This window comes from Oncorhynchus kisutch, linkage group LG8, assembly GCF_002021735.2.
Source record: "Oncorhynchus kisutch isolate 150728-3 linkage group LG8, Okis_V2, whole genome shotgun sequence".
NCBI classification, from domain to species: Eukaryota; Metazoa; Chordata; class Actinopteri; order Salmoniformes; family Salmonidae; genus Oncorhynchus; species Oncorhynchus kisutch.
In genome coordinates this window covers 76,182,854-76,208,390 of record NC_034181.2, presented here as the reverse complement: position 1 = coordinate 76,208,390, position 25,537 = coordinate 76,182,854, and positions in this window count along the sequence as shown.

The following is a 25,537-nucleotide window of genomic DNA, read 5'->3' as shown; positions in this document are numbered from 1 at the left end:
TCCCTGTGACCAGTCCGAGTGCAGTGACAGCGGTTGTATCTGTTCAGCCCCTGTGACCAGTCAGTGTGCAGGGACAGTGGTTGTATCTGTTCAGTCCCTGTGACCAGTCTGAATGCAGTGACAGCAGTTGTATCTGTTCAGTCACTGTGACCAGTCAGTGTGCAGTGACAGCGGTTGTATCTGTTCAGTCGCTGTGACCAGTCCGAATGCAGTGACAGCAGTTGTATCTGTTCGGTCACTGTGACCAGTCAGTGTGCAGTGACAGCGGTTGTGTCTGTTCAGTCCCTGTGACCAGTCCGAATGCAGTGACAGCGGTTGTATCTGTTCAGTCACTGTGACCAGTCAGTGTGCAGTGACAGTGGTTGTATCTGTTCAGTCCCTGTGACCAGTCAGTGTGCAGTGACAGCGGTTGTATCTGTTCAGTCCCTGTGACCAGTCCGAGTGCAGTGACAGTGGTTGTATCTGTTCAGTCACTGTGACCAGTCAGTGTGCAGTGACAGCGGTTGTATCTGTTCAGTCCCTGTGACCAGTCAGTGTGCAGTGACAGTGGTTGTATCTGTTCAGTCCCTGTGACCAGTCAGTGTGCAGTGACAGCGGTTGTATCTGTTCAGTCCCTGTGACCAGTCCGAATGCAGTGACAGCAGTTGTATCTGTTCAGTCCCTGTGACCAGTCAGTGTGCAGTGACAGCGGTTGTATCTGTTCAGTCCCTGTGACCAGTCAGTGTGCAGTGACAGTGGTTGTATCTGTTCAGTCCCTGTGACCAGTCAGTGTGCAGTGACAGCGGTTGTATCTGTTCAGTCCCTGTGACCAGTCCGAATGCAGTGACAGCAGTTGTATCTGTTCAGTCCCTGTGACCAGTCCGAGTGCAGTGACAGCGGTTGTATCTGTTCAGTCCCTGTGACCAGTCAGTGTGCAGTGACAGCGGTTGTATCTGTTCAGTCCCTGTGACCAGTCAGTGTGCAAGGACAGCGGTTGTATCTGTTCAGTCCCTGTGACCAGTCAGTGTGCAGTGACAGCGGTTGTATCTGTTCAGTCCCTGTGACCAGTCAGTGTGCAGGGACAGCGGTTGTATCTGTTCAGTCCCTGTGACCAGTCAGTGTGCAGTGACAGTGGTTGTATCTGTTCAGTCCCTGTGACCAGTCAGTGTGCAGTGACAGCGGTTGTATCTGTTCAGTCACTGTGACCAGTCAGTGTGCAGTGACAGCGGTTGTATCTGTTCAGTCCCTGTGACCAGTCAGTGTGCAGTGACAGCGGTTGTATCTGTTCAGTCCCTGTGACCAGTCAGTGTGCAGGGACAGCGGTTGTATCTGTTCAGTCCCTGTGACCAGTCAGTGTGCAGTGACAGTGGTTGTATCTGTTCAGTCCCTGTGACCAATCAGTGTGCAGTGACAGTGGTTGTATCTGTTCAGTCACTGTGACCAGTCAGTGTGCAGTGACAGTGGTTGTATCTGTTCAGTCCCTGTGACCAATCAGTGTGCAGTGACAGTGGTTGTATCTGTTCAGTCACTGTGACCAGTCAGTGTGCAGTGACAGTGGTTGTATCTGTTCAGTCCCTGTGACCAATCAGTGTGCAAGGACAGCGGTTGTATCTGTTCAGTCCCTGTGACCAGTCAGTGTGCAGTGACAGCGGTTGTATCTGTTCAGTCCCTGTGACCAGTCAGTGTGCAGGGACAGCGGTTGTATCTGTTCAGTCCCTGTGACCAGTCAGTGTGCAGTGACAGTGGTTGTATCTGTTCAGTCCCTGTGACCAGTCAGTGTGCAGTGACAGCGGTTGTATCTGTTCAGTCCCTGTGACCAGTCAGTGTGCAGTGACAGCGGTTGTATCTGTTCAGTCCCTGTGACCAGTCAGTGTGCAGTGACAGTGGTTGTATCTGTTCAGTCCCTGTGACCAATCAGTGTGCAGTGACAGTGGTTGTATCTGTTCAGTCACTGTGACCAGTCAGTGTGCAGTGACAGTGGTTGTATCTGTTCAGTCCCTGTGACAAATCAGTGTGCAGTGACAGTGGTTGTATCTGTTCAGTCACTGTGACCAGTCAGTGTGCAGTGACAGTGGTTGTATCTGTTCAGTCCCTGTGACCAATCAGTGTGCAGTGACAGTGGTTGTCTCTGTTCAGTCCCTGTGACCAATCAGTGTGCAGTGACAGTGGTTGTATCTGTTCAGTCACTGTGACCAGTCAGTGTGCAGTGACAGTGGTTGTATCTGTTCAGTCCCTGTGACAAGTCAGTGTGCAGTGACAGTGGTTGTATCTGTTCAGTCCCTGTGACCAGTCAGTGTGCAGTGACAGCGGTTGTATCTGTTCAGTCCCTGTGATCAGTCCGAGTGCTGTTTAGCGCTGCTCTGGCAGTGTCATAAATCATCAGATTTCTGGAGCATACTATAGCCTTGGCCTCTGTGGCTAGTGTAGCTAGCTAGTTAGCTGAGATCATTAACTACAAAACTGTAAAACTTGTTCTCAAGACTACTTTTTCATTCGAAACCGTGACATAATAAACCTGACTACTTCTTACGAGTCTCTGAGTTGCTAGCATGGTAGTTGGGGAGTTATGAGGTGAGACAGTGTCATAAATCATTAGCTCGTCAGTTGTCAGATTTCTGGAGCATACTATAGTCTCAGCCTCTGTGGCCATTGAGTATAGCGACGTGTTTACTTGCCTGTCTTGCGGCTGCTTGTCCAAGCCAGATGCCTGTCTGAAATGTTGGAAGAGGGTAAACCACTGTGGCCATTCTCCTGGGTGAGTGAAATTGAATTCGGAAGGGGGAGATATTTGGAATATTGCTTGTCGTGCCATCTCATTCACGTTAGCGTGTGCTGGTTCTGCATTCTCATTATTATCTTGCTGTGGTATCCGACATGTGGTCTTTAGCTAGCTAGCTTCTGCAACTTAGCTAGCATTGTTCTTAATGTAGCTAACTAGTAAGCTTGCTTTCTAGCTAGTTAGCTGACATCAAATGCCGGTAAAACTTGTTCTCAAGTCTACTTTTTCATTCCAAACCGTGACATAATAAACCCGACTACTTATTTTATGAAGTGAGAGGACGCGGACACTAGACTTAGTAAGAAATATGAGTGACTTTATCTGGCTTCAACACAGTATTTATCAACTCGGTCACTTTGCACCCCGTACAGAGGGGAATATGTAACTACTCCCACAGACACATTGTTCGTTAGGGCAAATCAAGTCTGACATTTTCAAGTGGAAATTGCTAACTTTAGAAGCATTTTTAAACCTTGAATAAACTCCTGCGTGCAGGAAAATTCTCAGCAACAAAAGAGTGATCAAATTAATATCCTACATACTGTACTGTTTGAATTTCACAAGGGTCTGTAACCTGGGTCTAACTAGTCTTAACAACTGGACTTGTTAAGACGGGGCTACTGTTAATTGATTGATGTGGATTTTGGTATGTGTGTGTGTGTGTGTGTGTGTGTGTGTGTGTGTGTGTGTGTGTGTGTGTGTGTGTGTGTGTGTGTGTGCGTGCGTGCGTGCGTGCGTGCGTGCGTGCGTGCGTGCGTGCGTGCGTGCGTGCGTGTGTGTGTGTGTGTGTGTGTGTGTGTGTGTGTGTGTGTGTGTGTGTATGTGCATCCGTGTGTGCATGCATGGGGGTAATGGGGAGTGTTCACACCAGATGTGATCTGCACCAGGGCATCAATAAAACAAACACTTCCTAATCTCAACCTTCCTACCGTTACATCAAACCTTATGGTGAACAAAAACACTGTGTCTCAGATACCTCAATTATTGATATAACCGCAATTTAAATATTTCCCCACTGCAATGTCTGTTGTAACGTTTCCCTGTTTGGCTCCTTCCCCGGCTCAACACTACTATTGTTGATTTATTTATGTATTTATTTGTTTTCTCTCTGTGTTTCCCTGTTGTTTTCTTCCGGGGTTTTTCCCGTTCTTCCACATCTAGTGAGTTCAGTGCTCTCATTTCTCTCCCTGTGATTCGGAATAGGGTAGCTTCAGAAAAAATGTCAGGTTCAAATCAAAATGGGGCACAATATTGAACTACTCTAAACACAAGCTGAGACTTGAGTGATGGAAATGGCACTCTTTCTTCCCCAGCTTTCCCTTTGTCAGCTGCGGGGTTTTCTCTCTGTAGTCGGAGCGATGCGTGGGCGATGTCAGCACTCGGAAGAAGGTGTTCTGTACCACGATTTTGTACAAATGCATCCCATAATGATCATGTTTTGTTACCTTTATGTGCTCCGCCAACACAGGTTGGCTCTACTAGTCTGGATATGTGAATGTTGTAAACAGCAGCTCCAGTAGAGAGACTGCTCCCTTTTAGCCCAGTATTTACTGCTGTTGGTTTGTTTCCTATGTGATGTCTGCTCCTCTTCATCTCTCAATGACAACGCACCTCAGACGCTGGCATGTGTAGACTAGAGAGCAACTCCCTTAGAAATCTACCTACAAACACTCACAGGCAAAAAGTCCCACATACACACTGCCATGACACACACAGACATGCAGCACGAGCACACACACTCCTCAGTAAATTCCCACAGCTGTTCAATGGGGGCCCAGTAAATGTTTTCTTGTGTAGGTGAACAGGGCTTTGGGTAACACCAAAACATGTTTGGCTGTTCCACCGGTGTAGGCACTTAAGACAAGCTCATGTCACCCGAAGGCCCTGCTTTATAATAACAGAGCAGGTTGACAAAATGAAAGCTCATTCCTCCTTCATTTACGGGTCATTTCAGCCCTGACCCCTGCAGTAAAAGATCAAAGGGCTTTTGAGGCCTGCTCTTATTTCAGCCTGCTTTAGAGTAACAGCTGAGGAGTTTGGCAGGCCTGCCTGGGCCCGGCCCAACCTGGCTGACTGACTGGGAGCTTTGGGAGGCTTTTGTCAGGCCCCTCTGCTCTATCTATCTATCTGCCCACAATAAACCCCTGACTCATTGAGCTATGGAAGAGTAATGGTTATAGGACCACAGAGCCTTAGCTAACATGTATATCAGATGAGTGTCCTATTCGTCTGTGGTGTAATTATGACAAATTCAATTATGGACAAATTATAAGAGGCATATAGAAACTTTTGTACAATAAAATCAGGTGAGGAGCCCCACAAAATTAACAAAAACAAAGATTAAACTAGAATATCTACTGAAATGTAATTGTGATACAAATTTATAGCAACTAAATCACCTCATATTGCAGTGTTCCCTTCCTGCCCTGCCCCCTCACAGATAACCATGGTAACAGTAGAAGCCCATGGAGCAGAGGATCAATAGCAATATGCCCCTCCCTGTTCCCTCCCCTCCCCAGCTCAGCTCAGTGTAGACCTGTCACTTCAGATCTAATTATCTAACCTATGAAGCATTGATGAGCAGTCAGGGATTGCGTAACTCCTGCGTCACTCTCCATGCAGTCACATGGTGCCCGCACACACGTACTTGTGCACACAAACACACACACATACTACAACAGGTTATATTAAACAATTACACAGATATTTCTCCAGTCATTCACATCTTTATAACATTTATTTTATGTCCCACTTTTTTCATTCAATGGATCATGACCCCCATCGGCTTCATGAACCCAGTAAACAGCTGACAAACAGAAGCCATTTTGTTTCTCAATGACTGAGTGTCTTGGCTGACCACAGAGAGGTCAGTATTGACCAATCCCCCTGGCCTCTGAGACCACTGCTCTCCGGCCAATCTGCACCAGGCCTTTATGACATTTACTCACAGAGATTATCATTTCAAATTAGTGTTTTAAACATTCCCTGGTGGGGATGGAAGAGATGTTGGCAGTAGTGGGGATATCGGTCAATAAGAATAGACTTGGTATATTCAATAGGAAATGGACACTCACCAGAGGCCCTGCCGGCTGACCAGATCAATAAGCTGTGTTAAGTGGCAGTGATGCCCCTCCATTGATGAGCTAATAGCTGTCCAGACTGTGTCCACTCACCATTTCTCTTTTTCTCTCTCCCCCTCTCCCTCTCTCTCTTTATTCCCGATCTCTCTCTTTCTTCACCCCATCTCTGTCTTTCTTCCTACATCACCCCAATGACCATTTACATACCACACCCATCCTCTCTCTCCCTCTTTCTCTCTCTTCCTCCTCTCTCTCTCCCTCTTTCTCTCTCTCTCCTCCTTCCCTCCTCCTTCTCCATCTCTCTTCTCTCGCTCCAGTGGGTCAAGCTCCAAGGCCAGGTGGTTAATCTCATATCGCCCCCAGACACTGCACACCAGGACTCACAGTCTTATAGGCTGAGCCCAGTCAGCTGTTCTGCTCTCTACCCTTCCCTTCACCTATGAGCCGCCCCCTGCAGCACAGTAGTCTAGAGAGGGGCATTCTGGGAGGTCAAATTTTCCCCTCCTCCTTCTGTTTGGTGAAACAGCTACGTGTGGCCTGGGTTAGGAGTGGACACATACAGCACCTCTACTTTACAGAGGGGTCTTTAAGTATGTTCCTCAGTCAGGTCCAAATGTTATTTTTATTTGTTAAGTTAGTAGTACTGAAAACACAAGCAATGTTATCCCCCATACCTCCAGGAAATATGTCCTGTTCTGCTCAAACATGTAACTGAATTACCAACAGAACACCCTAAAAACGACCTGTTGTGTCAACCGATGCAGAATAAATCAAATGTGTACATCATGCCTAAGGTACACAGGGTGTATCTTCCAGTGTAGAAGAAGGAAAGGAGGCCTGTGTCTATCTCTCTCTCCTGCATGTTCATCACCTCCTTCCCAGTTCAGAGTCTTATTACTTCTGCCACATGACGCTTGCCTTGGATCGCATGAACCATGAATAATATACGACTGCCACCGCCACCTCAGTACAGATGAAAGACCATGCCACTATGGGTCGGCTACGCTACGCTACGGCAGGCTGAGACTGTGACGAAGAGGTAGAGTTGGTAGCGAAAAAGACACACCATCCAAAGGCCTAGAATCCCTCTTTCTGTGTTTGTAAGGTGTGTGTGTGTGTGTGTGTGTGTGTGTGTGTGTGTGTGTGTGTGTGTGTGTGTGTGTGTGTGTGTGTGTGTGTGTGTGTGTGTGTGTGTGTGTGTGTGTGTGTGTGTGTGTGTGTGTGTGTGTGTGTGTGTGTGTGTGTGTGTGTGTGCCCTGCCGTTCCGCCTTTCATTCCTAGATCCGGCAGTAGGGGTGACAGCACACGTCACTGTCAGCTCCAGGTAGCAGAGACTGAGGGGGAGAAAAGAGGGGGACAGGGAGATGGAGAGGAGTGGGGAGTGATGGGGTGGGAGGAGGGGAGAGAGAAGGGTGGAGGAGAGAGGAGAATGGGGGGGTGGATGAGGGGAGAAAGATGTGGAGGAGAGCGAGAGAGGAGAAGGGGGAAGAGGTAGGGTGAAGATGAGAGTGGAGAGACGGGGAGGAGATGAGGGGGGGGGTGGGGAAGAGGGATGGGGAGAGAGTAGGGGGTAGAGGAGGGGAGGAGTAGAGAGGGAGATGGGGAGAGATGAGGATGGAGAGGAGGAGGAAGGTGGAGGAGGCAACTAGCACAGTGATGAAACAGCAGCGCGCACACACACACACACTGTGCGGCCTCTCAAGAGAGCTGATCAGTGCGAGGGGTAACCCGTCTGCGCTGCGCTCAGTGGGGACGTGGCGTTTCCATCTCTCGAGGTCGGGAAGCAAAAACAAACAGTACTTTTGATCATCAGATCCGGCTCTGCTCCTCACCTAGAAGCCTTTGGAGGGGAGACAGTCATTCTAAACACAACGTCTGTCTGTGTGACTGGGGCACCACTAAACAAGCATGGCTGGTATAACACATGCTGTGTGACTGGGGCACCACTAAACAAGCATGGCTGGTATAACACATGCTGTGTGACTGGGGCACCACTAAACAAGCATGGCTGGTATAACACATGCTGTGAGACTGGGGCACCACTAAACAAGCATGGCTGGTATAACACATGCTGTGTGACTGGGGCACCACTAAACAAGCATGGCTGGTATAACACATGCTGTGTGACTGGGGCACCACTAAACAAGCATGGCTGGCATAACACATGCTGTGTGACTGGGGCACCACTAAACAAGCATGGCTGGTATAACACATGCTGTGTGACTGGGGCACCACTAAACAAGCATGGCTGGTATAACACATGCTGTGTGACTGGGGCACCACTAAACAAGCATGGCTGGTATAACACATGCTGTGTGACTGGGGCACCACTAAACAAGCATGGCTGGTATAACACATGCTGTGTGACTGGGGCACCACTAAACAAGCATGGCTGGTATAACACATGCTGTGTGACTGGGGCACCACTAAACAAGCATGGCTGGTATAACACATGCTGTGTGACTGGGGCACTACTAAACAAGCATGGCTGGTATAACACATGCTGTGTGACTGGGGCACCACTAAACAAGCATGGCTGGTATAACACATGCTGTGTGACTGGGGCACCACTAAACAAGCATGGCTGGTATAACACATGCTGTGTGACTGGGGCACCACTAAACAAGCATGGCTGGTATAACACATGCTGTGTGACTGGGGCACCACTAAACAAGCATGGCTGGTATAACACATGCTGTGTGACTGGGGCACCACTAAACAAGCATGGCTGGTATAACACATGCTGTGTGACTGGGGAACCACTAAACAAGCATGGCTGGTATAACACATGTTGTGTGACTGGGGCACCACTAAACAAGCATGGATGGTATAACACATGCTGTGTGACTGGGGCACCACTAAACAAGCATGGCTGGTATAACACATGCTGTGTGACTGGGGCACCACTAAACAAGCATGGCTGGTATAACACATGCTGTGTGACTGGGGCACCACTAAACAAGCATGGCTGGTATAACACATGCTGTGTGACTGGGGCACCACTAAACAAGCATGGCTGGTATAACACATGCTGTGTGACTGGGGCACCACTAAACAAGCATGGCTGGTATAACACATGCTGTGTGACTGGTGCACCACTAAACAAGCATGGCTGGTATAACACATGCTGTGTGACTGGGGCACCACTAAACAAGCATGGCTGGTATAACACATGCTGTGTGACACACACACACATGCGCGCACACAAAAAAAAAAGCAGAGCAGAACCACAAGCACGCTCTCACACGCACACACACACAGACACAAACAGACACACACACACACACAGACACACACACACACACACACACACACACACACACACGTAGACAGTGTATTAAACACCGGAGCAAAGGATTAGCTGTAAAACATGTAATCCCGGATACCACTTTCAGGAATACCCAATAACAAAAAACTGTTCTCATACGCCTCAAGTTGTTTCCTCTTACAAAAGTCAATGCTTTACGTCACACCAACAGCTGTGTAGTGATCTGAGGTTACACTTGACTTTTTTATAGCCGCTCATCGCACATGTTTCGTATACAACAGTGATGCGTGCAGTGTTGGGTTCCCATTGTCAATTTCAAGTATTGTGTCACTGTAAAAAAAAACTATTCAGTGGTAAATCCTACGAGGAGCCAGCTCATGGGCAACAAAAGGTCTCTGGCGGCTAGCTAGCGTCACTATTGTCCTCCAGTCAGCGACGGAGGGAAGACAATACCAGGGGAGAGGTTACAGAGCTTGACCCAACCTACCTTCACTCCACCTCCAGTAGACAAGGTTAAGATGGATGGCCCTAATTAAAAGAAGGGCCTCTGTTCTCTCTTCTTCTTCTCAATATCATCAGGTTCATTTTACAGGAACTTTAACAGGGCCTTTTGTGGGGCCATAATTATAGGGTGAACTGATTAGGGCCCCCAGAGGCAAGGAGGTGACAGACAGACTCGGCAGAGTAACCCAAGTAACCTTTCAATATTACATCTCATCCCATTGTTGGTGCAGCCAGCTCACTAATTACACAATGGTGGATTGTTATTTTTGTCATCTAGTCTCTCAATCTTTCTCTCTCGCTCTCGCTCTCTCTCTCGCTCTTTCTCGTTCTCTCTCTCTCTCTTACTATTGTAACCCATCTTTCTGTCTCTCTCTGTCCCTCTCATTTCTCTGTTGATCATATTACCAGAACAATATGAATATTTACAAATGTGTCTTCGACAAATTCTTGACAAAAGGTTATGGTGTGTGTGTGTTTGTGTGTTTGTGTGTGTGTGTGTGTGTGTGTGTGTGTGTGTGTGTGTGTGTGTGTGTGTGTGTGTGTGTGTGTGTGTGTGTGTGTGTGTGTGTGTGTGTGTGTGTGTGTGTGTGTGTGCGTGCGTGCGTGTGTGTGCATTTACATGTGCATTTGCTTGTGCATACAGCATGTGTGGGTGTTGGGTCTGCGTTTTCTAGAACAATGGCTGCCATGGTTTGCCATCCATTCCGTCCGGTGCGGTAGAGCCGCGGGCTCTAGACGAGCGCCAGATGACACGCTCGGCCCAGCCATTTAACGTGGCTCGCTATGCCAACCAAGAGGCCTAACCCCCGCCCGCAGCAAGACGTTATGGAGGGAGATATGTGTCAAGCACAGTGAAGAATAAACTAATCTGCCGTTTATTACGTGTGGGGTAACTTGAGCTTGGTGATTAAATGGAGATTTGCGTGTGATGCAGCCGGTCAGAATCGGGTCTATAAGCACACAGTAACAGGCCGTGCTCTGGCTGTCTCACTGTAGTAACATATGGGCCACTAAACGTGTGAAAGACTGTGATACTGACACTGACACTCACACTCCCTGCCTGGCTGCATGGCTTGCCAATCAAAGACCTTTCAGTGTGTCACAGCGAGCTGCTTAACAAAGGGTTTCTGTAGCTACCTCAGATTTCTGATATTTCATATTTCTGAGAAGTAAACTTTCTCACATCTTTACACAACAACAGAACATGTTGGGCTAAGTGATCATATATAGATCATGCGCCAGACAGCAGCTCTTGACATTCAAGGAGTTGGGTTTGGGATGTTTGATTGAGATGGGGGGTTGGAGAAACAAGGTAATGTTATTTTTTTAAAGCCTTCTCTGAGGCTGCAGAGAGCTCACTTCCACTGTAATCATCTGTGTGTGTGTGTGTGTGTGTGTGTGTGTGTGTGTGTGTGTGTGTGTGTGTGTGTGTGTGTGTGTGTGTGTGTGTGTGCGTGTGCGTGTGCGTGTGCGTGTGCGTGTGCTTGTGTGTGTGTGTGTGTGTGTGTGTGTGTGTGTGTGTGTGTGTGTGTGTGTGTGTGTGTGTGTGTGTGTGTGTGTGTGAGAGAGACAGAGCTCCCAGACACGCCTGTTTGATTGAGCTAAAGAGCCATCGTCACATTTTTCGCTGTCACTCCGAAGCTATTCGGAGCAGCATTAAAATCAGTTTAGCTCCCCGTGTACAAACACACGCACACACACATACATACATGCACACACACACACACATACATACATGCACACACAAGCACACACACACTCTGGCCTTCAACAGCAGTGAGTATGAGACAGACATGTCTTAGAGGAAGGCATGTTCTATTATTAGGCCACAGTCTCTACGACACGTCACCCACTTATTTACAGCTCTCCCCTCTGATAGGACTAGAGCAAACCAGAACCTTTTCCTTTATTTGACATGTTCTTCAAGATAAATATGGACCTCAATGTGACCCTACAGTGTGACCGATACTGTCAACCTCATTTTCGAACTTTGCTGTGGACACAGCCAAACAACGGAAGTGTTGGATTCGACTTCCACTTTACTTCCCTACTGCAGCAGTGCGCTGGTGGTAAACTAGACAGAGTCAATTATTAGAAGAGTATTTTATAGAGTGTAAAAGTCAAGAAAACAAGTGTAAGTGTATCAAGTTTGCTAACGATAGCGAGATCTACTAGTAGGCTAGTTCTGTTGTGATGATAATGTTAGTTAGACCTACTAGTAGGCTAGTTCTGTTGTGATAATAATGTTAGTTAGACCTACTAGTAGGCTAGTTCTGTTGTGATAATAATGTTAGGTAGTCCTACAGGTAGTCTAGTTCTGTTGTGATAATAATGTTAGTTAGATCTACTAGTAGGCTAGTTCTGTTGTGATGATAATGTTAGGTAGTCCTACAGGTAGTCTAGTTCTGTTGTGATGATAATGTTAGTTAGACCTACTAGTAGGCTAGTTCTGTTGTGATGATAATGTTAGTTAGACCTACTAGTAGGCTAGTTCTGTTGTGATGATAATGTTAGTTAGACCTACTAGTAGGCTAGTTCTGTTGTGATGATAATGTTAGTTAGACCTACTAGTAGGCTAGTTCTGTTGTGATAATAATGTTAGGTAGTCCTACAGGTAGTCTAGTTCTGTTGTGATAATAATGTTAGCTAGACCTACTAGTAGGCTAGTTTTCTTGTGATAATAATGTTAGCTAGACCTACTAGTAGGCTAGTTCTGCCGTGATAATAATGTTAGCTAGTCCTACTAGTATGCTAGTTCTGTTGTGATAATAATGTTGGCTAGAACAATAGTAGGCTCGTTCTGTTGTGATAATAATGTTAGCTAGTCCTACTAGTAGGCTAGTTATGCTGTGAAAATCATGTTAGCTAGACCTACTAGTAGGCTAGTTCTGTTGTGATAATAATATTAGCTAGACCTACTAGTAGAGTAGTTCTGTCGTGATAATAATGTTAGCTAGTTCTAATAGTAGGGTAGTTATGTTGTGATAATAATGTTGGCTAGAACCATAGTAGGCTCGTTTTGTTGTGATAATACTGTTAGCTAGACCTACTAGTAGGCTAGTTCTGTCGTGATAATAATGTTAGCTAGTTCTACTAGTAGGCTCGTTCTGTTGTGATAATACTGTTAGCTAGACCTACTAGTAGGCTAGTTCTGTCGTGATAATAATGTTAGCTAGTTCTAATAGTAGGGTAGTTATGTTGTGATAATTATGTTAGCTAGACCTACTAGTATGCTAGTTCTGTTGTGATAATAACATTAGTTGTGTTGAGTTGATGAAGGCCCAGGCCATCCACCAAGTCAATAACTATAACTATAATGATTAACTAACTATAGGCGACATAACTATAAAACGTTGGTGAGCATCCACGCTAGAGGACATTTTATTGTTTATCGTCCTACACCTGTCAATCAACCAATCAACACAACCTAGCCTACTACACACGGTCTATTAATAAGGTGGTAACACAAGATCATTCATGAAGTCTCCAACACACAGATACTGGTTCAGTCCATTTATGAGGTCTCTAACACACAGATACTGTTTCTGACCATTCATGAGGTCTTTAACACACTGGTTCAGTCCATTCATGAGGTCTCTAACACACAGATACTGGTTCAGACCATTCATGAAGTCTCTAACACACAGATACTGGTTCAGTCCATTCAGGAGGTCTTTAAAACACTGGTTCAGACCATTCTTGAGGTCTCTAACACACAGATACTGGTTCAGTCCATTCATGAGGTCTCTAACACACAGATACTGGTTCAGACCATTTGTGAGGTCTCTAACACACAGATACTGGTTCAGTCCATTCATGAGGTCTCTAACACACAGATACTGGTTCAGTCCATTCATGAGGTCTCTAACACACAGATACTGGTTCAGACCATTCATGAGGTCTCTAACACACTGGTTCAGTCCATTCATGAGGTATTTAACACACTGGTTCAGACCATTCATGAGGTCTCTAACACACAGATACTGGTTCAGACCATTCATGAGGTCTCTAACACACAGATACTGGTTCAGACCATTCATGAGGTCTCTAACACACAGATACTGGTCCAGACCATTCATGAGGTCTCTAACACACAGATACTGGTTCAGTCCATTCATGAGGTCTTTAACACACTGGTTCAGACCATTCATGAGGTCTCTAACACACAGATACTGGTCCAGACCATTCATGAGGTCTCCAACACACAGATACTTGTTCAGTCCATTCATGAGGTATTTAACACACTGGTTCAGACCATTCATGAGGTCTCTAACACACAGATACTGGTTCAGACCATTCAAGAGGTCTCTAACACACAGATACTGGTCCAGACCATTCATGAGGTCTCTAACACACAGATACTGGTTCAGTCCATTCATGAGGTCTTAACACACTGGTTCAGACCATTTGTGAGGTCTCTAACACACAGATACTGGTTCAGTCCATTCATGAGGTCTCTAACACACAGATACTGGTTCAGACCATTCATGAGGTCTCGAACACACAGATACTGGTTCAGTCCATTCATGAGGTCTCTAACACACAGATACTGGTTCAGACCATTCATGAGGTCTCTAACACACAGATACTGGTTCAGTCCATTCATGAGGTCTCTAACACACAGATACTGGTTCAGACCATTCAGTGCTACTGAATAATACTTCAATGTACATGTAGGCCTAAAGAAGAAGAATACAGTAACTGGTATTTAAATGTAGGGATTCAACAACAAACACTGTTTAGCCTTTGCATCTTTTACAGTATGTCATTGCATCTCCATGTCTGTCCTGTGTAACTATTTGCAAATGCAGTGTAACAATGTTGTCATAACAGGACAAAAGTGATCACACTAATGTGCTTTCTCTCCTAAACTTTCCCCAACATGCATTTTCTATTTCATTTGAATAACCACTCAAAAGCCTGGCATTTAGAAGGCATATTCATTTCAAAATAAGTGCATCTAGCCTGCCTAATTTGGCAACCATTTGGATTCGTTATGGGGCTTCTCTCTGCAGTTTAGGCAAACAAGGCTAATGTATCAGATAACAGAAACATGCTACTACAGGGATTTCTAATGGCGCGCATATGAATTATGATAATGCTCGAGCGCAGAGGAAGTTGTATTCATATTTCCCGCGTTTGGCCTCAGCATTTTATAAGCGTTCGAAAATGAGGTGGATAAGAGTGACAGGTAATTTAAGGAGTGTGTTGTAATGTTGAGTTGTATTGAGTTGTATTAGCCCATTATGACATCAGTTGGCTTGCAGGCCTAGTAGTGTCGTATCAGTGTGTCAATAATCAGCTGTTTGCTTGGAGGCCTAGTAGTGCTGTATAGTATCAGTGTGTTAATAATCAGCTGTAGAATCATGGCAGCCCTGCAGCCCAGCCTGCATCAGTCTTATCAAAGCCTCAGTCAAAACCATTTAGACACTCATTTAAATCACTTACCAGCCAATAGGCTCACTTTACCGGCTCACTTTATTACAGTGTTTTGGACAGGCCCTCTTTTGTCAGCTAACATTTTTTGAGAGTCTTGCCGATCACAGCTAATAATGTGTCTGATAAGATACGCTCTCTTTAGTGCCTCTCAGCTCAGTCAAACACGAGAGGGATTTTACCCTCCTAGTCATGTCAATACTATCCTTTGTGAGCAACTGTGTCCAAGTCCAAGTCAACACACCTGAGCACTTCAGTTCAGAGTACCTACAGGGAACTCCTCTACCGCTTCGGGTCCCAAATGGCACACCTTTCTCTTTAGAGTGCAACTTTTGACCAGAGTTCTATGGGCAGTGGTCAAAAGTAGTGTACTAAATAGGTCATATGGTGCTATTTGGGATGCCCCCTATCTCTGCAAGATGTTACCCTCCAACCTCCACCAGAACAACAGGCCAGTCTTTGTACCTGCCGTACCCTACTAATGACGGAGCTCTCAACAAGCCCTCCTGACAGCTTGGTGAGACTTTGAAGAATTCATAACGAAGCGTTGCCTAAGATTAGCACAGGGGCGGGATGGCTTTGAAGAACTGCTCAGGTAGCAAGGCCCTAATTAAACCTGCCCTATTTTAGTTTAGTTAGTACAGCACACGTGTTGAGGAGACACGGGTGTGTGTGTGTGTGTGTGTGTGTGTGTGTGTGTGTGTGTGTGTGTGTGTGTGTGTGTGTGTGTGTGTGTGTGTGTGTGTGTGTGTGTGTGTGTGTGTGTGTGTGTGTGTGTGTGTGTGTGTGTTAGAGCTTGGGGTATAAACCCGAGCCCTATCGATACCGACCAAACCAAACACTTATCATGGATATTTGTCTGATATTGTTAATTACAATAAATAACCTATAGGGTCCTACCAGAGAAATATGAGGTTTTAAATTTAAAAGGTTAGCTAATATTTGTGATTGTTAATGGGACACTTGATAGCTACAATGTTCAAGTAGTAGTAGTAGTAGTATTAAGGGTAATGTAAAAACTAACTGTGGTGAACATTAATGTAAAAAACGTATCGTTAAATGTATCGTTATCGTGATAATTCTGTCCATTTACTGTGATATGGATTTATTTCCATATCGCCCAGCTCTAGCCCCTAATGTGTGTGTGTGTGTGCGTTCGTGCGTGCATAAATAGATGTGTGTGCTCATGAATTAATGTGTGTGTTTACATGTATTTGAGTTAGTATATGTGTCTATGTTAGTGGTAGAAGTATGCATATCAATGTTTTTGGGACAAGGGGAATGACCAGGTCAAATCTGCAGCTGCAGGGGCATGATGGGGCAGGGAGTAATGACCACAGTGTATGTGCACCTCAGTGTGACAACAGGTGAGGAGTGAGGAGCAGCCCAGGTGATCCCTGCACTCCCTATGACCCTCCTACAACCATCTCCCTCACCTTCTACCTACCCACCTACAGCCAGCACAGCCCTAACCTGTATGTGAGTGTCCACATGTTTGTGTGTGTGATTCAGTATGTGTGTGTGTTACCCCCCCCCCCCAGCCCAACCCTATCAGCACCCTTACAAAACAATGGGGGAATGTTCCGGCCTGTTACCATTCCTCTGTGACTATCTGATGAAGGAGAGCAGGAGATAATCCAAGCCTGGCCTTATCAGTGGCAGGATTCCATTTCCATATTCAAGCCTTTCTGGGTGATAACAGTCAAGGCCTGATGAATGTGTTTTAGGATGGCCTGATAGTTGTGGCCTAATGTTGAGTGGAGAGGAGGACAGAATGTGAATCACAAATGGCATCCTATTCCATATGTGGTGCACAACTTTTTACCAGAGCCCTGTGGTCAGTGGTCAAAATAAGGGAATAGGGTGCCATTTAGGACACAGGGCATCTTATGGAAGGCTAAACAAGAGGAGGCAGAGAGGGAGGAGGGATGAGAGATGAGGAGGAGGAGGAGGCAGTAAGAGGCAGGGAGGGGGGAAGAGGAGGGAGGAGGAGGGAGTAAGAGGGGGAGAGGGATGAGAGATGAGGAGGAGGACTGGACAGTAGCTTTCAGCAGGGCCGATAAAAGCTCCTTCCAGGAGATGAGGAGAGGTCTGTGATTAATGTGGATAAGTGGCTGGGGTCAGAGCCAGGCCCTTCGCTGCTGACCGCTCTTAAGAGAGGTCATCTCTACGGCCATCCATCACCCACGCCTCTTCACACACAGGGCTGGGCAGAGGGGAAGGGATGTCTGTACCCTAAAGAAATCTGAAGGGTACTATAGATACACATGCTCATAGATAGTCCTACTTATATGTACTATATATACATAGCACATAAACTTATACAGACACGTAATCGTTCACACTCCAACATATAAGTACAATTGTTTACCCTTCCACTCAAATACCCACCCATACACACAGACACACACACCCTCAAATACCCACCCATACACACAGACACACACACCCTCAAATACCCACCCATACACACAGACACACACACCCTCAAAGACATACGCGCACACGCACACACACACACACACACACACTCACGCGCAGACACATACACACCTCCTTGAAGACAGGCAGGACAGGTCAAGAGATGGAACTGGACACTGGACACTGGGTGGGTGGCACAAAAGGATCATCACTGACCACTTGAAGAGGACATCTGACCTCCATTCTTCACCCTGCCCGGCCTTGTCCTGTCCCCGTGGCCAGACAGACAGACACCAATGCATTATTAATCAGTCTCTCTTTCACTGCCTCTCCTTTATCAGCACGTTGACAATCACCATAGAGCCATTCCTCATTTATCTGGGCAGAAAGGGCCATTATACGTGACAGGACACAGCATGTGTATACAATAACACTGACAGGGCTTCACCTGACAGAGAAGATCTATTCATTTGAAAGGGTTGGCTGGGTTCTGGCTCTGTCCAAGGTAGCCCCATTAGATCAATGACTACTTGGCTGACAAAAAATACCTTTTGTATAGTTATAGCAGCAGTCACAGCAATAGCAGTGAAAAAGTAGGTCTACTCAGTTGTTTTACAACTCAGTAGCCCCATAGCATAAACTTGACTGACTAGTTATCTGTAGTGTTCTTATAATAGAAGTCACAGCAGTAAATGTAGGTCTACTCAGTATTTCACGAGACGTAATAGTGATTGTGGGTAAATGTACTATAATATTATTTCAGTGTTTTTCTCCCTACCAGAGTGCTGATGGTATTTGGGGGTGTTGTTGATATCTGTGTTTTGTTATCCTTGGGGACAACACAGAGGTGGCCCCTCTCCTCACTCTCTCCCTGGAGAGGACACACACCACAGGAGCTCTTTAAAAACACTTCATATTAAAACACACACACACACACACTCTTCCCCAGGCCCCTAGCGTTACACTGTAAACAGCTGGCTTGACTGATATTTTATTAATGCTGTTCTTTAATTAGTTTAATTACACACAGACACATCTGTTTTCTCCTGTTTAATATTGAAAAAAAAAATCCCAATTGCCATTTATGCATACGTAGAAATCCCTGCCCTCTGGCTTTGAAAGGAGTAATTGTATGGATTTCTATTGAAGGAGGGTATGCAGCTAACCTACGCTACTCAGTGGTGCCGACTGTGTGGTGAGTCAGTGTGTAGGTGGCTAGGTTTGTTTTACCTGTCTTTGTTATGTTGTCACTCTGTATACAGCTGAAAGCAGGGTGGTGCTATTTGTTACCTTGCCAGCATCATTTACTCACATAACGTGCTGTATTGTTCAATTGTAACATTGTGCTCTATAAAATACTATGTTCATTTGCTGACCTAAGCTGTCTATCCCAGCTGCATGTTTGTAACATTTGCTATACTTAATGTTTACTTCACAGGATAATGACATAAAAGGGTTTACCGAGTTTGCTCGGACAACATCCATATGTATTTCATCAGACACTTACAGCAGCTATGGGAACAGTAGTGCCATGTTACACTGTGATACACCCTCACCCACATGCCAAGATGCCACCAGATCCACCCAGGAGAGACCAGATTCCTGAAACACTCCTTAAATGTTCAGGCTTTATTTAGACGCTACAATGAATGGACAGTCAGCAGCAACACTATCTGTCTTATATGTCTCATCATGCAAGTGTTCTGTCAACATCGTTCCTGTGGTGTGTGTGTGTGTGTGTGCTCCATTACCATCTGCACCATACCTGATTTCCAATATGGCCGCTCTACAAGATAGTTTGATTAAGTGGAAATACACGTTGTCAGACACTGATGTTGGGCTGTGATGACAACAGGAGTAAATGAGGTTTCAGAGACCTCATCTAAGTTAAATCAATATGGTGGCTGCTCCTCTTCAGCAGCGCCAGTGAGACAGGAGGTTTCTACCTTATCTGTTTCGTTAAAAAAATCAGAATCATTTGTGGATGACAGAGGGAACAGAGAGCTCCTACTTTTAGTGAAGCTGGAAGATGTCTGTCTCCACTCCTCATTACAGAGGGGTTTTGTCTATAGCGCCATCCATTCCAATTCCTACAAAATAAATATCTGCATTTATCTCCTCTCCTGCCCAACTGGTCAGCAGTATCACTCATTATCACAGACTGCTTTAAAAGTCAATTACAGGCTAAATGACCCGAGAAAGATCTCTCAAGAATGATGTTTCACACACTTTATCGATGGCAATAGCATTACAGCCGATTAGGGGGGTGAATTGTGCTCTTTTTGTAATGCAACACAAAGGATTGTAACTGGATCACTGTGGAGCGATTACTAGGGCCGGTCCCTGGACTAGCCTCGCTGCCTGGTGGACAGACTGTGTGTGTGTGTGTGTGTGTGTGTGTGTGTGTGTGTGTGTGTGTGTGTGTGTGTGTGTGTGTGTGTGTGTGTGTGTGTGTGTGTGTGTGTGTGTGTGTGTGTGTGTGTGTGTGTGTGTGTGTGTCTGCCACTGTGTATGTGTGTGGATACGTATGTGCATGTGTGCGTGTGTGTCTCTGCTAGACTGGAAACATCCCAGAATGCCCTTATCTCAGTCCAGTCGACCCAGAGTGGGGCTGGAGTTACACCCTGAGCAGGAGAGTTTGGAATGATAATGTGGTTTCACTAAATAGCCTGACTGAAAGGTCAGCTTCCACAGGGCCTCCTGCAAGACAAAACGGGCCCAGCATTGGAAATAGATTGACTATTTATTGAGTGAGGATAAAACCGGGGAACACATAGGCATCTGACACTTGGAATCTGTCCGTTTCTCTTTTTTCAACACAGACTGTGAGAGGGATGCAGAGTGAGAGGCACACAAACACACACACACACTCCACTGCACTGACTGAGTCAGTAACCAGTCAGCTACATCACTACTGATCCCCATAGCCATCCCCTTAACAGAGTGGTATGTTAAAACAAATGAGTGCATGGAGCCATGGGAGTATCCTCTCTGAATACGGGCTAGCTGCCTGCCTGCCTGCCCAACAGATACCATGACAAGTCAGTGAAACACAAACAGATAACACTCCCTAAGACTAGACTACATTCTGCCCTGGAGGAAAAAAGTCAAAAACAAAGGAGGAACAGCAATAACAAAAAGCTGTCCAATTCCTGCTGACTTACTAAGCAGTATTAGAGTGTGAGCCAAAGTCAACTCCTTGATTCTTGGAATAAATGCAATCAGCTCCAGTAGCATAGCGCCATCAATAATTAACAGTAATTAAGACTATGTACACATGCAAAATGAATTATTTAGGTTAGCCTTGATGCATTGACCTGCCCTGGGTGTTCTTGGATGTGATCTATCAGGACTGGGGTATAGATTCACAGAGGAAGCACAAGCATGCTGAGGGGGGAGACAGGGGGAGAGAGGGGGTAGATATGGGGGAGAGAGATGGAGAGAGGGGAGAGACAGGAGGAGAGAAGGAGGAGAGACAGGTGGGAGAGAAAGGGAGAGAGAGGGGAGAGACAGGGCAGAGAGAGCGTGAAGGAGGGGCTAGAGAGGGGAGACACCGGAGAGACACCGGGGAGGCAGGGGGAAAGGCGGAGTCTAGATACAGGAAGCTAGCAAACAAGACACTGGTTCTGGGTATACAGAACCTCTCCTATGTTACCAGTGTTTCCTCGCTCATCTCTGCTGATCTAAACCCTTCATCCACACGACAGTAGGTACTCCCTCTCCCTACAGCTTTGGGAATACCAACTCAATAACCAACTTCCTGTGAACATCACCTATCAGGATTATCTACCTTCTCTATTAGCTCCCCACCTCTCTCTCTCGCTATCTCTCTCTGTCTCTCTCTCTATCCCTCTCTCTCTCTCTCTCTGTCTCTCTCTCTCCCTCTCCTGGCTTTGAAATAACCAATGTATGTCAGGCCTCTGGGACCGCCGGCACTCTTCCAATGGTTCGACATTAACAATGTCTTTAATACTCGCACATTAGCGACTGCAATAATGAATGTATGAATAATCACCAATGTGAAAAGCATGATCAATAATTGTCTGAATAATGCCCATGCATAATGGAGGAGGAGAGTTAGCCCCGAGGCAGAATCTGGCGTCTCTAGCTCTTGTCCAGAACAACACAGAACTCAGGCTTTACATAGTAGTGAGAGTAGCAAGAGGCAGAGCCTGATCAAATGATGGCAACGCACCGCGCTGGCCTAACATCAGCCAGACTGCCTTTCTTCCTGAGGCAGATGGAGGGGGGGGGACAGAAGCAGCTTGATACAGGTGCTACTTTTGATGTGATCCGCCTGTGACGTGCTAACCTGGGCCTAGTTTAGTGTTGCTAACAGCGCAGGAAGAGGCTGGGAGTGGGCTGGGAGGAGAGAGACTGGGAGTAGGCTGGGAGTGTGGGAGTCCGTGGCTGGGAGAGTAGGGAGGACACTGGGCATTAGCATTCTACCCACTCCCCTTGCTTCTTCAGGGCTAATAAAGGAGGCCTGGCCTATCCTGGGGCCTGCGCCAGGGCTCTTATCTAGATTAGGGCCCTTATCACACACCACCTGCATGGTGCAGAGGAGCAGCCTAAATGCCATTCATATGTAGATCTAGCCACACCAGGGCCTGGCTGTCACTTCTCATCTCAAATCATTCATTACTGTTCTGGGAGCATAGCTAATGTTGTTGTTGTTGTTGTTGTTTTTGGGGTGTAATGTTGGCCTAATTACATGTTTAATCTTTGCTACAGTACTAATAGTGGTGGTTGGGCAGTGCTAGCTATTAGCACTGGCAGCAGCATTATGGTCAATGGGAAATATCAGGATAGAGGCTAATATTGGTGGAAGCATTAGAATGTATGGCTCCCGAAAAAGGACCTGTAGCGCTTCTACTAAATATGACATTCTGAGGATCACGACCATGGCCTATTGAGTCTCAATGAAGTCATGATGGAGATGGAGTAATCCATGATGGGTAATCTCCAGAGATATGACTCCTCCAAGCAAATAAACGTGTCCTGCATGATAAGGCTAGTCCTTCCTCCATATGAAATACTTTAACTAAGGCTATTGTGACTCCCAACTGTCCCTGTAACCCTAAAATAATGAAAACAACTTCACAAAAGGAGTCCACATACATTTGAAGAGATGCTGTGACCTGAGATCAGAGGAGGAGGATTTTAGGCTTCATGGTCAAGGGAAGGGTAGTAAAGTTGCGGGCCACAGTGAGAGATCAAATTGTCTGGGGGACATTATCTCCCTGAGACAGTGAGGAATGGAGGAAAGGGAGGCAGGGGGACACCTTAATGAACTGGGGGGAGTTTTTCCCAGCGCTCCCCTGCTCTGCCAAGGCCCTCCCAGATTCCTGCAATCTCTCAGTGTCAACATCTTTCTATGAAGCTGATTCAATTAAGATTAAGTCAGTGGTAGGGGGGAGAGAGTGACAGGGGTCCGTTAGATTTTTGTGATTGTCTTTTTTCTTTGTTTTTCCAGACTCAGGTTACTGCCACGGCTGGCTTGCCACTCTGCTGTAGTAAAGAGAGGAGGCTATGGTGTAGCTTTGTCCACCCAGCCGTCTCTATAGACAGGACCCCCGTCGCCAGGCAGCTAATATATCACACACTTTCTTATGATAGATTATGCTGTCCTTTGTGTGTGTGTGTGTGTGTGTGTGTGTGTGTGTGTGTGTGTGTGTGTGTGTGTGTGTGTGTGTGTGTGTGTGCGTGCGTGCGTGTGTGCGCGCGCGTGTGTGTGTGTGTACTTGTGTCTACATCTGTGCGTCCACTAACAGACAATTCTAATGATATTAGCAGCAGTCTAATCAGTCTTGCTTGGACATGCTCCACCATGCTGTGAGACTCCACGACCAGGGCATCAGAACAGGTATTTGTCTCCATTCACTAACTAACCCCTGCAACAGTATATCAGCCCCTAACAGCCACCAATTATGCATGCTCCACCAATTAAGGACCACTTAATGACAAACAGAGAGATGAACCTATTCAAACAGCTCAGGAGGGAGGGATCGGGACTCTCAAAAGCTAGCACAAGAGAGGTCAGGCTGAGGAGGAGTCTGTGGGTTGGAGGCCGAGCTGAGGAGCTGTGAATGAGATAAATAACCTTCACAGCCATCTTATATACACTATCCATGGCAGTACCACAATGTGTTGACCTCTGACCCTTTATGGCCCGTCGGGTGACCCTCCTCAGTCTGGGTTAACATTACACCCCGGCTTTACCCCACAGCTGCAGCTCGTTACAATGCACCATAAAAAAGTTTGCATCCAAACGAGGGGTGCTGAGCAGCCAATAAAAAGGGGTGTAAAGGGGTGAGGGGGCGAGAGAGGGATGGAGGGAGGGAGGAGGGGGAGATGAAGAGGAGGAGAATGAAAACAGAAGCATTAAGTCATTAGGGTCCATTGTTGGGCTCAAACGCCCACCACACAAGATCTCTGTGAATGGGAAATGGGGCTTAATGACCTGAAAACAACTTCAAAGGATGCTTTAGGAGAGGGGACAGCCCCACTCCACTGTCACTCTACCTCTTCTTGTTTAGATTGGTAATGTGAGGAAAGTCCAACTACCCCCAATAATGCCCCCAAAATACTTCCTACTGAAAGGCTTTTTTCATACCTTAGCTTGTGAAAACTATTCCCGAATCCTTATTGACATATTATCATAATTCAACTCTAAATACATTTTAAATACAGGTATTTAAATTGAGTTTTGTATGTGTGTATGTGCGTACTTGCTTCCTCTGTGTGTCTATTCATGAAGGCCTGCTACTCCCACCCCATGTTACATAGCTACACAGAACAGCTTTTAGTAGACTGTAACTGTTACTGGGGGCAGGTTGGCTTGAGCCACACTCATTTAGCTTGTGTGTGAAATTAGGGATGTTTAACAATGGCTTCCGCTGCCAGAACGCTCTGTGTCACAGAGTGGGCTGGCACATCTCCGGCCCTGTCTGTCACTCAGAATCACACACACACGCATGCACACTTGCTCGTACTCACACATACGAAAACACACATGCAACACACACACAACAACACACACAGCACACACACACACAGTCTAGCTACTTCAACCATTTAAGCCAGCAGTCTCCATGCCTCACAGAAGCTCAGCCAGAAAAGGGCCAAGCACATCTTAGTGTCCATTTAGTTAATGTATTGTCCACATAGCAGAAAGAGTGAAAACAAGGTGACCAGTACATAAGCATCCAGACAATCAATTCCTGTGCTGGGGTGGGCTGTATTGGATTGGGGGAGATTCAGGGGAAGAATAGAAACACTAAATATGTAGTGTCTAACAGGGGATCAGGAGTCCAATATATACATACGTCACCACTAACATTCATACTACAGGGAGGAACAGACCCAAAGGGGCTCCTCTGTGCTTTAGCCCATCCCCAGGCTATTAGACACACACATAGTAAATACACTCATTCACACCATTATTTGAACCATACAGGTACACTTCTTATACATTCTCCCCAAAACCACCTACATTGGGTGACATGTTTTACTGTTCACCAAGCCGCGACATCACACACAACATCCAAACAGCAGTGTGGAACAACAGAACAACGGAGGTGCTTCTCCTGGCTAGTCCAGATGTCAGTGAGAACTCTGTCCGTTACATTACAGTCTCTACAGCCCACACACACTCTCCTCTTCTACCCCCTCCTAAGTAGTATACTATACCTACCATATATAGGTATAGTGTGGACGTGTGTACATAAACTAATACAAACATCAAATCAAACACACCCAATCATATACAATTGTGTACACTTCCACTCAAACTTACACACGTCCACACACACACAGACACAGACGTACGCGCTCACGCACACACACACACATGCACGCACGCACACATGCACACATGCACACATGCACACATGCACGCACGCATGCACACACACACACACAGACAAACTTCTACACGCTCACGCAGACACACACACGCACACACGCACACACACACACACACACACACATACACATGCACGCACACATACACACACACACACACTTCCTGCTTGTTAGGGTCCCACATGATACACATCCACTGGTTTA